The 12,824-nt window shown below is 47.4% G+C and overlaps 1 long non-coding RNA gene across 1 annotated transcript in view; it reads right to left on the bottom strand.

Annotated features, from left to right (window-relative positions):
- The window catches only part of LOC109314536, an 8,237-nt gene extending 3,626 nt beyond the window's left edge, over positions 1-4,611 (bottom strand). The window contains exon 1 of the long non-coding RNA XR_002102301.1: positions 4,564-4,611. This is a non-coding gene — a long non-coding RNA (uncharacterized LOC109314536). The remainder of the gene's footprint in view (positions 1-4,563) is intronic.
- Between the last annotated feature and the right edge of the window lie 8,213 nt (positions 4,612-12,824).

Below are 12,824 nucleotides of genomic sequence, written 5' to 3'. Positions count from 1 at the left end.
CCCTTTGGGCGGGGGGCTGGACTCGATGATCTCCCGAGGTCCCTTCTAGCCCTAATGTCTATGAAATCTATGAAATCTATGAAAGGCAGTGAGAACATGTGCTTTCCAGTCTCACATGAGGTTAGAGCTTGTGCACAGCTTCTATGGAGTTGCCAAACTTTCCTTTCTTAATTTGTTTGGTTTTTTTTAAGTTGCAAGAACTGCTGAATTCCAGAATTCATCTGGGACTAGAACCAGGTGTATTAAAATGCCATCAAGGGTGAGAAAGAGAACTTGGCTGCAAGGGCTCAGAAAAATCATTAGCTTGGAAGAAGGTTCCCATCTTCTAGCAAACCCCCACCCCATCCTTGGGCTCCCTTTGCTTTGGGTCCACAAATCAAACCTTCTCAGATTAAACTGTTTCTCCTTTCAGGTGATTAGCTGCCATTTTCTGTATAAGGAAAATAATTAGTGTCATTTCCCCATTCATCTGCTTCATTCCCAAATGCTGTGAATTAGAACTTAACATAATGCTGATCATGTCTATAATGGTCTGTCACTTAAAGAATAATTTGGTTGTCTTAAAGCTAATATATAATTATTACCAGCAAATATTTCTTTAGTAGGAAGCCAAATGTCTCTCCAGGGGAAACGTCTAGTGTTTTTAAGATGCAGTTCCTCTAATAAGGAAAGATGTATTTCAAACACCACTAAATGGAATGCTGCAAATGCCCCTGGCTTGGGACTTTCCTATGTGTGCCGTTTAACTTCAAGTGACACTTCTGGGGGGCAACGAGAATCCGCAGGAAATTGAAAGGTCAGTAGTCCACAACCTGCAAGTAAATGTGGAGATAATCTGTCGTGAACTGCGACCAAAGGCTTTTCAGCCCTTTTTGCTGTTTCTAACTCTACCTGGGCACTAGGGGTTATGAGGGCTGAGGGGTCCTCTCTGGGGAATGGTTTAGGGAGAGTACTGTAAATCAGAAGAAATTCTGCCTTAATTCATCTCCCAGAGCAGAGGATGTTTTACTCTGAACGCTTTTGCTAAACTAAGGGGTTCTGTCCTGCCAGATCCTTTCTGTTGTCCACATGCAGGCCTTGTCACAAAGCATTCTTGCTACAAAATGCAGACATTAGCAGGGCTGTCTCTCTCACTCACACGGGTGTAAAGTAGGGTTGTGCGAAGCTTCGGGTGGTGATGCAATTCGGAGGAGATTCGGTCCAATTCAGTGGCTGAATCTCCGAATCCAAATCAAATCAGGGGACCAATTAAAAGGTCTGAATCAACTCAAATCTCTCTGAATCTTTTCCAAAAAATGGACTGGCTAAGCAACAGCTCTGCAAATGGGACCTGGGGGTTACAGTGGACAATGAGGGAATCTTTTCCAAAGATTCGGAGAGCTTTGATGATTTGGGCAGTCCCCAGTGGCTGCAGCAGGGAGCTGCAGCCAGCTCAGAGCTGGTAAGTACTAGGGGCAGGGGAGGGGGGGCTGGGAGAGGAGGGAGAGACCATGGGGGGACCCCTGCCAGCCCCCTGACCCCTGGCCGCTCCCCCAGCCTCTCCATGGGTGCCCCCCCAGCTCCCAGCCCTTCAAAGAAAAACCCCGGTGCTCACCAGGTGCTGTCGGGTGTGGGGGGGACAATTCCTGCTGCTCCCCAATGTCCCATGCTGTATAGGGGCTCTGCAGAAGCCCCCCACCCCCTCCACCAGCCCCCCACTATGGCTGCCCTGCCCAATTCAACTCCACCCCTTTAAGAGAAAAAAAATGAGAAAAGCCCTGGGATCCACCACTCCTGCAGTGGCCTTAGGCCTTCGGGGGGCTCCTGCAGATCCCCCAACATGGTGTGGGGCAGCAGGGATCACCCCCCACTGGCAGTAATGTTTGGTCTGCGGGGCGGGTTTTCGGGGGGGGTTCTTAAAGGGCAGGAGTCGGAGTGGGTGGGGCAGTCATGGGGGTGGGGACTGAGGCATCATGGGGAGTAGCCTGCCATGCAGTAGGGGACAGTGGAGATCACCCCCCACCCGGCAGCACCTGCTGATTTGGGGCTTTTTTTTTAACAAGTGCTGGGAGCTGGGGCGGGTGAGGAAGCTATTGCTGGGCTGCGGGGGATGGGCCTGGCTGATTCAGCCTAATCAATTCAGGACAGTGATTTTAATCACCAAATCAAATCACTGCCCCCCGACCCAGCCGAATCCAAAGCGAATACTACCCGCTTCACACAGGCCTAGCATAAAGCAGGAGGAGCTGCATGGAAGTCAGTTAAGTTACACTGCTTTATAGCCACAGGGAGAGCAGTGGACTTGCTATGCCTTGACTTTATCAAAGCTTTCGATATGGTCTCCCACAACAATCTTGCAAGCAAGCTAAGAAAATATGGGTTGGATGAATGAACTTTAAGATAGATAGAAAATTGACTGGATTGTTGGTCTCAGAAGGTGGGCATCAATGGCTCAATGTCTGCTTGGCAGCCGATATCAAGTGAAGTGCCCCAGGGGTCAGTCCTGGGGCCAGTTGTGTTCAGTATCTTCATCAACGATCTGGAAGATGGCATGGAGTGCATCCTCAGCAAATTTGCAGATGACACCAAGCCGTGGGGAATAGTAGATACACTGGCGGGTAGGGCTGGGATTCTAAGAGACCTAGACAAATTGGAGGACTGGCCCAAAAGAAATCTCATGAGGTTCAATAAAGACAAGTACAAAGTCCTCCATTTAGGACGGTACAATCCCATGCACCGGTACAGGCTGGCGATGGACTGGTTAAGCAGCAGCTCTGCAAACAGGAGCTGGGGGTTACAGTGGAGAATAGGCTGAATATGAGCAAACAGTGTATTTTTGTTGCCAAGGAAGCTAGTAGCCTACTGGGCTCCATTAGCAGGAATGTTGTCAGCAATTTGAGGGAAGTGATTCTTCCCCTCTATTCAGCACTAATGAAGCCACATATGGAGTACTATGTCCAGTTTTGGACCCCCCACTACAGAAAGGGTGTAGACAAATTGGTGAGTCCATCAGAGGGTGATGAAAATGGTTAGGTGCTGGAGCACATGACTTTTGAGGAGAGGCTGAGGGAACTGGGCTTAGTTAGTCTGGAAAAGACAGGACTGAGATGGGATTTAATAGCAGCCTTCAACTACCTGAAGGGTGGGTCCGAAGAGGATGGAGCTGGACTGTTCTCAGTGGTGGCAGATGACAGAACAAGGAGCAATGGTCTCACTTTGCAGCAAGGGAGGTTTACACTGTATATTAGGAAAAACTCTCTCACAAGGGTAGTAAAACGCTGGAACAGGCTACCCAGAGAGGTGGTGAAATCTCCATCCTTGGAGGTTTCTAAGTCTTGGCTCAACAAAGCCTTGGCTGGGATGCTAGAGTTGGGCATAGACACAGGCAAATGGTAGAGGGGGCATGGGGTGGGCATGTCCCCACCTTGAGATTGGCCTCCGACTTGGCAGAACTCAGGGCGGGACAGTTTTTTCGCTGCACAGGCCAGTGGCATGTTCAGTGGGGAGAAGGGCACTAAGCCACGGCACAGAAGTATAGGAGCGGATATGGGGCTTTTGGCCCGCCCCTGGGCCCATCCACAAATTGTGCTCCCCCAGACTCAGAAGGCACCAGTCACCCCTGGGTTTGGTCCTGCTTTCAGCAGGGAGTTGGATTCGCTGACTTCCCAAGGTCCCTTCCAACCCTGTTTTTTTTATGACTCTATGAAAGCTGGTGCAAGTCTGGTAACCCCAGCTGGGTGTGGAAAGCCCACATGCCTTTAAGCTAGCAGGTTAGGTTTTTCACAGTGAGAGAGCTGTTTGCCTCTGGACAAAAGAGTCAACACCCAGTAGAACAGAATGGGAGCAGTTTATACCCACTTCTGCAGCGGCATAACTGACTACGCCAAATTGCAGGCAGAAGAATGCAACCCCCACTGGCTCTTCTTCTAGAGCCTCAGGAAATCCTCTGGCCTCTCACTGGGAGAAGAGAGTGCAGAGAGAAAAGAAGTGTTCTTGCAGAGCCTACAAAAAGAGCCATCTCCTGAAGCAACCAGCCTGATCACAAAATACTGCAGAGATTTTACTCAGGGCTCTGCAGAAAGAATATGTTTTGCATTCCCTGTTGATTGAATGAAAAAAAAAAAAATTGTTCATTTATTTGTTTTAATTTGAGTGAAACATAAGCACCAGGCCATGCTGCCAGTTTCCTAAGACATGATTGATTACTGTTTGTGTTTCTCGCAATATATTATAATACATTTAGGAGATTATGAGTAAAAAAACTCTGAAAGCTAGGAGGGCAAAATTGATCTCCAGATTAGATATCCTACCCTATGCGCATAGAAATGACTTTGTTACCTCTTTTTGGCTGGAGTGGTTAGTCAAAATCCAGGGTCCCAGGACCTATTTCCACTAGTCAGCAAAGAAATTGGGCATCTTTGGCACAGTTCTGTTTATTTGCCCTCATTTAGGACTTCTCAAGGGGCCAGTATAGCTCTCCAGGGCTGCTTTCCTTTCCCATTCTGGCCACAAAGCCAGAAAGTGGAGTGGGAGCTGGAGCCCCACACACTGGGGCAGGAGCTGCCCAGCTGCAACTTCCCCCACCCCGTCTGGCTGGGCGTGTGGTGCCTGGCACACATCCCCATGGCCACTACCTTTTCCTGAACTATCTGCTATTCAGATGAGTGCAGCAGGGGCAGAAGCAGCCACTGGAGGCCAGAGGAAGCCGAGTAGTACCCGGGTGACTGGAGCTGCACCAGGAATAGCCCCACCTGGAAGCTGTACACACTGCCCGGGGCATGTCAGTGGGCATGGGTAGGAGTGCAGCACAGACTGCCCCAGTTGGGGGCGGGCAGGTCTCTGCCCTATGCAGAGCACCATAGGGACAGCAGTGAGCCAGATAAGAGTGGTTGGGGGCAGACTGCACCTGCAACATGCTGCCCAGGCAAGCTCTGCTACATGCACCCTCTGCTGTATGATGCCCATGCACCCTCTCCCTCCACCCCTAGCCAACTCCCAGGACCTAGTGCGCCAGCAGCCCCCCACCCCCCACCCAATATACAAAAGTAAGACTTTAGTTTGCGCTATTATGCAATCACCTCTATATACACTACTCAAAAACACAGAAATCAGGACAAAAATAGCTTGTGACATAAAATTAAAATATGTTATAATATATGTTTGATTTTTAGTATATGATTTGCTTTTTCTCTATAATGTATGTAAATGATTTCTTCTGAAAGATTTTACGTGTGCAGCCCTCTACAGCTCACCAAAACTCATCAAGTGGCCTAATAGCCAAAATAAGTACATGCCCCTAGTCTAGAGCATTAGCCCCTTCCCATCCCCATGAAGAAGGAATTCCCCAGGGAGACATTTTGGCTCTTTTGCACTGTCAGAATGGCCTCAAGGATCAGGACAGCACTGTTGGTACAAGGCCTGAGAGTGAATGAACTTCACAGTTTGGCAGTAACAGCCCATCACTTGCATGTATGTTTTCCATTTGAAATACACATGGTACTCCAAGCTGTCTGCTTTAATAAAGCACTGGATTCTTCTGGTACATAACCAGTGCAAGATTTCAAATGTTGCCCGTGCCAAAGGCAGCCACATGTCACAAACAGCTACTCTTTGTAAAGAGCATCAAAATCTGTAGGAGAAAGACCAAGCAGAGGAGTCCTTTGTCAGGGTTAGTGTTATTTCGTGCCAAGACTCAGGCATTCCTTCATTTCCGGGGACAAATTTTCTTTTGCTATCTTTGGGCAAAACCCATTTGCACCAACAGGGAGCTTGGCCTCTCTTGTCCTGCAAGCTGAGAACTGAAATAATCTCCTGTGCAAGTTGCTGGGATTGATATCAGCATAGAAAAAGTGCCTGTGAAATACATTCAGACATGCAGCAAAATGAGCCTGTGGGAGTTTTGCAAAGCAGCACATTAGTTCAGCCCTAGTGACTGAACCAAATCTGGAGCAGATCAATGTGGGGTTCAAAAGCCTGTTTCAGATGGGCTCAAAGATCGTCTCCAGGAGGGCAATTAGTAAGCACCAAACCATGTTATCCAGTTCACTGAAGATAACGTTCTCCCATTTTGCTGTATGGATTGCGAAGTGTTCTGTCACACTCTATTTCCTCCCAAGGCAACTCTGCAGGGAGCTGGCTGCAAACATCTCAGATCATCCGCTCACTGACCAAAAGGGGTTTTCCCTGGTGATGGCATCCCATGGTGCTGCTGCAAAGGCAGCATCCTCAATGCTTCTGGTCATCTGTATCCTCACAGTAAGCATGCTCTTCATCCCCAACAGGCATCAGATGACCCTCTGTTGATCACAAAGGACCATGGGGGCTGAATCCCCATCTGAATTCAATCCCCTACGTCTTCAAGTAGGCCTCTCCAGCTCAGAAGTAAAGTACAATGGGAGAGTACAGAAGAAAATTTTGCCCTGCTATCCCTGCTGCATCGTGTCAAGCTGCTGGTCTGTCATGCGATAACACCCACTATTGTTTGAGGGACATGAATGAAAATTTACAAAGGAAAAAAAGAAAGCATGAGAGAGAGGAATGCACCTACCCAGGACCTGGCCACTGATCAATCAATCAGTTATCTGCAAAGAGAATTTTCCCCTATCTAATGATTGCATTGGGAGATCAGCAAGCATTTGCCACATGGCTGTCTTGATTAATTTTGTAGCCCATGCTTTTTCCTCCCTGATTATAATAGATCAAGAAGCAAGGCTTTTCTCAGGGAAAACTCATTTAAAGGTGAACTTTAATTGTTGCTGAGTTTGATCGTCAATGGCAACTGCCACATTTGTTAGCAGCCACGGCTACAGTGAGGTCCCAGCAAGCGTCTTGGCAAGCATGAACAGCTGCCTAATTGCTCCTAAAGCATGGCCTCCGGTCAGCAGCCATACATTAGAAAAAGTGACAAGCCCTGAAATTGATAGTATGCACCTCCTCCCAATATTCTCCAAGAGCAAGCTTCAGATCCCATTTTCTCTTCCAGTCACTTCCATGTGGATGGATGTCATTGTCTTAAAGAAATCAATATGCAGTAGGGACATAGGCTGAACCTCGCTCAGTGTATCTGAGGAAAACACTGACTGGGAACAAGGACCATAGAACTGGTATGAAAGAAAATTTTTCACATCAGTATTGAGCAAGAAAAGGACAGCCCCATGTAGGAAAAAAGAACCAGATGACTTCACTCCTTGTGGCCTCTTTTTTGTGGCTTCAGACTCTTCTTGATTTTGGAGAGTTTAGAACCATCATTATTCTTTACTGGGGGTTTCTGGATAAATTTAAGCCAGGGTTTTAAAATAATTATTTCATACTCATTAAATTATGCCTGCAAATTTTTGCTCTTATAAAGTTGTGTATGTTCCAGTTTTTGCATATGCCCTAACCAACCAATTTCACAAACCAAAGAGTCTTTGCACGGGCCCAAAGAGCAAGTAATTCTCTAGATTTGTTGCCTTTTGATATTCAAAAATGGGAAGCCGCAGTTGCAAATGTGATTCTACAGCTAAGCAGCAGGATCAAATATAAAATGACATGGTCCTTGATTGGACAACATTTTGATGCACTTGAAATAAAGACAAGCTATGAGCCTCTTTCTAAAACACACATAGCTCTGGGCTGCGAGCAAGTATGATATTGGAATGATGGGAAAACATGCCAGATTCCCATTTAAATCCAGGAGCTCTATTAAGCGTTCTCTGTAAAAAAAGATCCTCCCTGAAGGGATTTAAAGCAGAAGGGAAGAGGAAAGCTGCTCAGGAACAATACGGGAGCACAAAACATTTTTTCATGCATTGGTGAGTTGGGGAGACTGCAGGCAAGGGCTGTGGGAGCTTCCTATTTGAAGCTTTCAAGTGATTGACTTGGGAACAAAATGCCTGGATGTCCCATCACTTGATTCAACAGCTCAAACACGGCTCTGGGGATAATTCTGCCTGTTAGCTGAATTTACATTGAAGAGATAAAAGGAAAGGGCTGCTTGTGTTAATAGTAAAAACAATACCTCTTACCGCTATGTTAGAAAGGACTGGGAAATCTGGAGGGCATTTAGCCCTTCTAGTGTGAAATGTACTGTTAAATTACAAAGAGGAGAGATGCAGGTTTCTTTGAACCTGAAAGATATAGTAATTACTGAACCATAACTCGCAGCTGGAAATGTTTTATGCAACCTAATTAAAGCTAAGCTTGATAAAAAAAAAGTCATTGGAACTCAGTATAATATATATAATGGTATGTATCAAAGTGAGTAGAACAAAATTATGGAAGACAGAAGAGTTAAACAGAGTTCATAATCTAGTAACTGTAGTAACTCTTCCATTTCCAGAAAGCAACCAGTTAGTTATAAGTAGTCTTATGATGGGTGCAAAAGGACCAATCTCTCTGTGTCTCACTCATGTGCTGCTGAAAAACGCACAGTCTGGCTATCTACAAACTTCCCACTCCAGTCAATTCTCGGCTGAGACCACTTTGTTCATTCTCCATGTCTATTCATTATGCCATAGTTTCATAGTTTCCTAGCTGGTAGGGACCTGAGCAGATCATCAAGTTCGCCCCCTGCCATGGCAGGAAAGAGTACTGGGGTCAAATGATCCCAGCTAGGTGATTATCTAGCCTCCTTTGGAAGACCCCCAGGGTAGGAGCGAGCACCACTTCCCTTGGAAGTTGGTTCCAGATCCTAGCTGCCCTGATGTGAAGTAGCGCCTCCTGATATCTAGCCTGAACCTACTCTCAATCAACCTGTGGCCATTATTCCTAGTTACTCCTGGTAGTGCTCAGGGGAACAGGGATTCTCCTGTTCCCCGCAGGTCCCCCCGGTGAGTTTATAGATGGCCACCAGATCCCCTCTCAGCCTTCTCTTCTCCCATAGCCTCTCCTCATAGGGCCGGCCCTGCTGCCCCCTCACCATATGAGTGGACCTCCTTTGGACCCTCTCAATGCTGTCCAAATCCTTCCTGAAGTGCGGCACCCAGAACTGGACACAGTACTCGAATTGCGGCCTGACCAATGTCACATAGAGGGGGAGGATCATCTCCTTGCACCTGGTCATGATGCCTCTGTGGATGCATGACAAGGTGCAGTTAGCCTTCCTGACCACGTCCCCACATTAGCGCCCATGTTCATCTTGGAATCAATAGTGACTCCAAGATCCTTTTCTGCCTCTGTGCTGGCGAGAGGGGAGTTCCCCAGCCTATAGGTATGCTGCTGGTTTTTCCTCCCCAGATGCAGTACCTTGCACTGGTCAGTGCTGAAACCCATCCTGTTCTCATCCACCCACCCCTGTAACCTGTCCAGATCTAGTTGTAGCCTGTCCCTCCCTTCTAGCGTGCCCACTTCTCCCCACATCTCAGTGTCATCCACGAATTTGAACAGGGTGCTTTTCACCCCCTCGTCCAAGTCACTGATGAAGATGTTGAACAGTGCGGGGTCAAAGACCAAGCCTGGGGGGACCCCACTTCCCACATTCCTCTAGGTTGAAAATGACCCGTCCACCACCACTGTCTGGGTGTGGCCCTCCAGCCAATTTGCAACCCATCTGACTGTGTAGGCATCAGTGCCACAGTTGCCTAATTTTTTAATGAGAATGGGGTGAGAGACAGTATTGAAGACCTTCCTAAAGTCCAGAAAGACTACGTCCACCGTGACACCTGCGTCTAAGAATTTTGTGACCTGGTCGTAGAAGGCAACCAGGTTGGTCTGACAGGATCTGCCTCTAATGAACCCATGTTGGTTGCCCCTAAGCATAATCTCCCCTGCTAGTCCCTCACAGATGTGCTCCTGGATAATGTTTTCAAAAAGCTTCCCTAGGACCAAGGCAAGACAAACAGGCCTCCATCCTCCCTTTTTTAAAAATGGGGACCATGTATATTAATTTCTCACCATCATCTTATATATCTTTAAATATGTTTAAAAGAACATTGAGGTTGCAAAATCAAGTGTTCAGAGGGGGAAAAAAGCAAATTCCAGATTAAGGTTGCCAGAACTACCTTATTTGGTGCACAGGGTATAAACAGGTAACTTCAATATTTCTTTTTATTTCCCTTATTCAATATGTGTTATTAACTGCATGCAGTGCCCAAATCATGCAATGAGTTTGGAAGTTCTCCCAAAAACTCTTGTGATGGTGTCCATCATCATGGTAACTGACTGTTTCAAAATACATTCATGAATTTATCCTCACAGCAGCCCAAGCACTTATGAGAGCATTATTAGTCCCACATTACACCTGGGGTACAGAGGTGCAGACATCAAGGCCAACATTGTCACACTGATTTTAGAGGATCAGTTTGAGTTGCTATAGCATGATTTTTTTGGCCTTTTATAGAATTCCATATGTCCTATGCAGAACTCCCACTAGCTTCCAATGCAGTTGTCATCATAGCCCATGAGCTTGTGATTCAATTCATATTTTAGCCCAAAGAGGAGCAAGAAGTAAGTGAGGATATTACCCCTTTGCCTCCATAAACATGCAGGATATGGTATGGTATGGGCATATGAGATGATTCAGCTGGACCAGTGAAGGTAACTGAACATGTCCAGTAGCTGTTTTCGAAACTTTTGTTGTAAGCAAGTGGCTGGACATTGCACCATAATTCACTATTTGAGAGCAAAGTTGCTCAGAGCTCCAAACAAAAAATGTTATTCAACACAGGAGACAGCCCTGTTAAGTCAGCTGTTGGCCCATGTAGAGCCAAGGGCAGTGTCTGCTGGAGAGTTGGGTCTCAAAGCCATGCTACTTTGGATACTGGAGCTGAGGCCAGGAAGCTATTAACCAAAAGCATGTGCAACAGTCCCCCACCTGGCTTACCTACCAGCAGTGTGGACTCAGGGAACTCACATGGCCATGTCCGCACCACATTGGCCAGAAGCACACTCCCAGTTGGCCTGGACCCCCTGAGCAATGGGCCAAAAGCATGCAGCAGATGGGAGCAAGGGGGAAAGGCAGCAGAGGGACTGGGGATGTCCCCAGCTGTTCTCACCCCCGGCTGAGCCCAGAACACTCTCTCTGCTGCAGGAGAACCAGAGGGGGCACAGACTGGGCATCCAGCAGGCAGTAGCCAGCCAGATGCATCCCAAACAGCAACTATGGAGCCAGCTGCACCATGCTTGGGGCAGACGAGGGGACACTGGGATCCCAGGCCCACAGGACAAAACAGGGAGATGCTGAGGACAAGCCCTGCAGCAGGAAGCACCAAGCCGGGTCCAAGCAGTGATACAATAAGGACGGAGCCCTTGTAGGAGATCACCCATGGGAGGACAGTAACTCAGTTATTCTGACTACAGGCACCCAAGGACCACCCATACAGGGCTCCTCAAAGCTATGCCCACACAGCACAGACCCACCAGAGAAACCTATGGAGGGACTGGGAGGGAACACAGGCCTCGCGGAGGCACTAAATAGCCACCCCAAGGGAAAGCCATACCTGGCTGAGCACCTATACCAAGAAGGTCTGCCTGAAGAAGGCACCTTCCTAGAGGCTGAATAAGCTGGATAAGGAGAGTGAGAGGGCGCAGAGTCCAAAGTAACTCACAACCCCAAGAAAGGAGGAGAGGCTTGGTGCAGTGAGGCATCAGTGCCCTGCCTGGCTGCCAGTCTGAGCCATTTTGAGTTCATTTTATCAGTTTTGGTTAACATTGTTTCTGAGCCTTACCTTAGCCAGGGCAAGAGGACCCAGAAGGATACCAGCCTCAGCCTAAGAACATGGGACATGTCACATAACAAACACCTCCAATGTCCCAAAAACAGCAACATCACCCAAACAGAAAAAGGTGAGATGTAGGGGAGGAAGAGCCCCACAGAAGATGCTCCACTGCAGCCACATCCAGGCCACAAGAAACCACTGGAGCATCTCCAGGTGAGTACAGGATCATCATCTGAACATCAATTCATGGTGGACAAGTGAGTAAGGTGTGACATAGCTAGATGCAGGGTATGCCGTGACACTGTGGCAGTAGCACCGGGTGAAGCCTGTCACAGTGTGACATACGGCTAGTTGTAAAGACCATCTGACTGCCCACTGACTGGGTTCTGAGATGTTTGGAAAGGACTGAAATATGTTGTCTTTATGCTCATGCTCGCCTGAGCCCAAATGACACACGTGGCACATAATGATCTAATTTTAAAGACTGAGGAAGCCTCTGCTGCTGTTGATGGCTTTGTGCCTCCCTCTGGCCCATCCTGACACATCATGTTTTCAGTTCATGAACAGAAATATAAATCAAAGAGAAGGGGCAGCAGGGAGGAGGGACTGGAGATGCATTTCTGAATCTGCACCTCTGCTTATTCAGCTTGTATAATCAGCTTTGCAAAGTTGGAGATGAGCCTGGGGGTTCAGGAGAACAGAGGATGCAGCAGCCTGTGCTGCCTTTAATCAGAAGCTCCCACTGGTATCTTTCCATTTGTGCATGAATTGTTTTGCTTGCCTCCTAGTGTGTGGTATAATCTCACTCGATGGAGTCAAGCAGGAGAGGAAAGGCCACTCTGCTGCTATTGCTTAAGCACATTAAGGCACTTGGCTTCACTCGCCAAGAAAACATTTTGCCAGTTTGCAGTTGTTCACCATCCAGAACTAGAACAGCTCCTGTGCTGGATTAGCTTAAATTGAGAGTTAACTAGGACTGACTTGTTGTACTAAATTTAGTTAAGGGGTGGGGTGAATGGAAATGAAATGATTGGTCAGACTATTCTGGTTTGAAATCCTAATGTGTTGAACACCTAAGCAATACCAATATTTAAGCAAGGCTTTAAATGCAACATTTAACCTTTAAGCAAACCTTAACTGGCCGTACAGATATTCTTACCCAAGCTTTCCAATGGATACAGTGAGTTCAGCTGCCCAGGAGTCCATCAC

The sequence above is a fragment of the Crocodylus porosus genome, unplaced genomic scaffold (assembly GCF_001723895.1).
Source record: "Crocodylus porosus isolate Cpor-Errol unplaced genomic scaffold, CroPor_comp1, whole genome shotgun sequence".
In the NCBI taxonomy this organism is placed as follows: Eukaryota; Metazoa; Chordata; order Crocodylia; family Crocodylidae; genus Crocodylus; species Crocodylus porosus.
Note: the sequence above shows the minus strand (reverse complement) of the source record. Positions and strands in the feature narration are given on the sequence as shown.